Source organism: Penaeus chinensis, chromosome 39, assembly GCF_019202785.1.
Source record: "Penaeus chinensis breed Huanghai No. 1 chromosome 39, ASM1920278v2, whole genome shotgun sequence".
Lineage (NCBI taxonomy): Eukaryota > Metazoa > Arthropoda > Malacostraca > Decapoda > Penaeidae > Penaeus > Penaeus chinensis.
In genome coordinates, this window is record NC_061857.1 from 21,653,343 (window position 1) to 21,657,295 (window position 3,953).

The following is a 3,953-nucleotide window of genomic DNA, read 5'->3' on the forward strand; positions in this document are numbered from 1 at the left end:
TTCCTCTGCCCATCTATTCGCCTCTATATCTATCTATCTATCTCCTGGAAATTTAAATTAATCCTGTCTACCTATCTACCTTCGCGTAACGTAGATAAATCCTATCTACCTACCTCGAATTCCACATGAATCCTATCTACCTATCTACCCTCGCGAAATGTAGATAAGTCCCATCTACCTCCGCATGGAGATGAACCCAATCTACCTATCTACCTTCCATCTCTGCCCGCCCGCCGCCGCCCGCCGCCGCCGCCGCCGCCCACCGCCGTCCGCCGCCCGCCGCCGCCGCCCACCGCCGCCCGCCGCCGCCCGCCGCCGCCGCCCACCGCCGCCCGCGAGCCGTGGCAGGGTCAGCGCGCGCGTGTGAGGAGGGTGTCCGAGCGCCGCCAAGGACACGCTTCTTATCATCTCGCTCAGTCAGCAGAACACTTCCCACGGCCCCTCCCCCTCCCTCCCCTTCGCCTGCCCTTCTCTCCCCTTCTTTCCCCTTTCTTCCCCTTCGTCTTCCTGGCCGTCTTCTCTTCCCTCCCCCTTCACCTTCCCCGTTCCTTCTCGCTTCCCCTTCTTCCCCTTCTTCCCTTTTCCTCCCCTTTCTCCCCTTCGCCTTCCCCTTTCCCTCTTGCTTCTTTTTGTTTCTCGATTCTATTTTTTACTTTTTTATAATTTTTCTCTTTCATGTTCTTCAGTCCTTTTCCTCTTCCTCCTTCCCTTATCACCCTCCTCCTACTCCCCTTTCTCCTCCCCTTACCCCCCACTTCCTCCTCCTCCTCCTCCTCCTCCTCCATCTCCTCCATCTCCTCCTTCTCCTCCTTCTCCCCTTCCTTCTCTTTCTCCCCCATCCACCTCCTCCCCCCACCCTCAACATCCTCTTCCTTCCTCCTCCTCCTCTACCTCCTCTAACCCCCCCCCCCCCCATGACTCGTGCAGGCAGCTGTATCCCGCGACGTGAGAGGACGGCCCTAGCAAGGAATTCCTAATGTTCGTTCGTAAATCGGCGTGCGAGCGTGCGTGGGTGCGAGCGCGCCCACCTGCTGCCTGGCGCCATACCTGTTTATTGTCGATTCGTAACTTCACTTATTTATGCTATATAACTTCCTTCGCTATTATTTTGAAGGATATTTGATTCGCTATCTCACGTTGTCTGTGATAGATGTATTTGTCATTGAAATTCCCTCCCCATCATGATCAAGTATTATTATTATTTTGTTTTAAATATAAGATATCCTATATCCTTGCTTCGTCTTTTTACTCTTCCTTTTTTTTAAATTCTTTATCTTCATCTTTACGTACATCCTTTTCCTTAATCATTGGTTTCATTTTTATCATTTTGTTTATATCACTTTTATCTCATCTTCATTTTGTTTTACTTGATTATCATCTTTATTTTCGCTGTCTTCCATTTCTTCCTCTTTATTCTATTTTTTATTTATTTTTTAATGTTTTATTTATTGTTTTATTTATTTAACTTTATTTTGTTTGCTCCAATTCACCAGTAATCTTAGTTCCATCATTTTCCTCCATGTCTACCATCACTTCCACCATCATTATCAGCCTCTCTGTCCCTCTCTCTTTCGGAACTATCAAAGAGACTCCAGCGTTGTGATCGTTCATAATGCGCGATGATGTAAACAGACCCCGCCCGACCTTTTTTATTATTATTATGGTAGATAGAACTAAAGGATGAATTGGTAGATAGATGGTACCAGGTTGGTAGATGTGGTAGTTTGGGCTAACGAGGTTGTAGGCCTATATTGGTTGTGGGTAGCGAGGTTGTAGGCCTATATTGGTTGTGGGTAGAAAAGGTGGTAGAAGGGTGGTTTAGGGTAGCGAGGTGGTAGGCCTAGATTGGCTATGGGTAGATTGGTAGTTCTGGGTAGATAAGCTGGTAGTTCTGGGCAGGAAGCGAGGTAGACGGCATCCATCTTAAAAACTCGGTTTGCACACAAGCGACTTTGTTGATTTGTGGTTGCTATAGTTGTTTTTGCTGTTGTTGCTGTCGGTATTGTTGTGGTTGCCGTTGTTGTTTTTGTTGTAGTTGTTACTGTTATTTTTGTTGTAGTTGTTACTGTTGTTTTTGTTGTAGTTACTGTTGTTTTTGCTGTAGCTGTTATTGCTGTTTATATTGTAGTTGTTACTGTTGTTTTTGTTGTAGTTGTTACTGTTGTTTTTGTTGTAGTTACTGTTGTTTTTGCTGTAGCTGTTATTGCTGTTTATATTGTAGTTGTTACTGTTGTTTTTGTTGTAGTTGTTACTGCTGTTTTTATTGTGGCTGCTGTTGTAATTGTTGCTGTTACTGCTGTTTCGTTTTTATTGTTGCTGCTTCTGTCTATGCTGTCGCTCGTATCCTTTTATCCCGCAGAAGGATCCGCGGCACCGTCGGGATCTCCCTTTGCATTGTATGTAGATCGCGGACCCTTACCCCTCCCCCCTCCCCCCTCCCCCCTCCCCTTATATGTCCTGCGGGTGGAACGGTGAGGATGAGGATTTTGTGGGATGGAATATGTGTTTATGTGGGGAGTGATCAGGCGGTAGATTTTTTTTTTTTTTTTTAATTTATTTTTATTACTATTTGTTTTTTTTTTATCAATTTATTTTATTATTATTTGTATTTTTTATTAATATATTTTCCTTTATTTGTATGTTTATTTTTATTTATTTGTTTATTTAGTTTTGGTGGAGTAGGGGGGGGAATTTTGTGAGTTTATTTCTTTTCTTTTTCTTGCTTTTTTTTTGGGGGGGGGGAGGGCAAGTGGAGGATTTTTTTCCCCCTTATTTTGTAGATGTATGGGGGAATTAAAGTTGGATTTTCCCTCTCTCTCTTTTTAAATGAGGTTAAAATGCACATAAAGACGCCGTGATAATGGAGGCCTGCGAGAGGGAAAGAGGGAAGAGGGAACGGGGGGGAAAACTAACCTCTTGAGGAAAAACTATTTGCGTCTCCCATTTTTCTCGGTGTGTAGGCCTATAAAAAAAGGGAGGCAGGAGGGAGAGAGGGAGAGAGAGAGAGAGAGGGGAAAAAAGATGCCTTATGGTTCAAGGTTAAAGGGAAATTTACGAACGAAGGCGGAGGTGACGGACGGGTCGTTTCGTGTAGGGGGGGGGGGGGACTTTTAAATTTTATGTGGTTGTGTTTTGGAAAGGGAGGGGGAGAGGGGGGAGGGGGGACAGAAAGGGGGAGATGGCGAGGGGTGAAGAGGAGAGAGAGAGAGGTTGTATTTTGGAAGGGAAGGAGGGGGGAGGGAAAAGGGGAGAAAAGAGGGAAATAGTTAGAGAAAGATGGGAAGAAATTTAGTAAGAGAGAGAGAGATTGAAGAGTCAGAAAGAAGGAAGAAAGGGGAGATAAGTAGTTGAAGATGGAGAGAGAAGAAAGAGAAAACAGGGACAGTAACAAAGAGAGAGAGAGAGAAGAGAGAGATAAAACGATAAAATGGAATAAGAGTGAAAGAAAGGCAAGGAATGTCTGGAAAAAATACAATATGTCCCATAATATAAACACTAAGAAAAGATAGCAAAATAGGTACACAGAAATAAGATTAATTTAATTCCCAGTCACTTACCAAAGAAAAAAAAATATAGAAAAACCCAAAGACAAAAGGGAAAAAATTGAGATAAAAAAAAAATCTACGAATTTTTTAGACCTACGTGAGGATGGCGGGGGAAGGGGGAGGGGGAGGGAGACTAAGAGAGAGGAGACGACATAGGCCTAGAGGGGTGAGGGAAGGGGTAGGGGAGGGTGAGGGGGCTGTAACCTGACCCCAAGGAAAATACTTCTCCGTCACAGCCTCTCGCGAAAGGGCTGGAAAAAGGGTGGAAAGTGTAAGAAAGAGTGAGTGCCGGGTCAAGGGAGCACAGGGAGACTGGAAAAACACACAAGGGGTCCTCTATGTAAAGCTGTCACGGAGAATATGGAAAGAAATATATAAAATTGACCTTTGTTGTTTTGAATATATAAA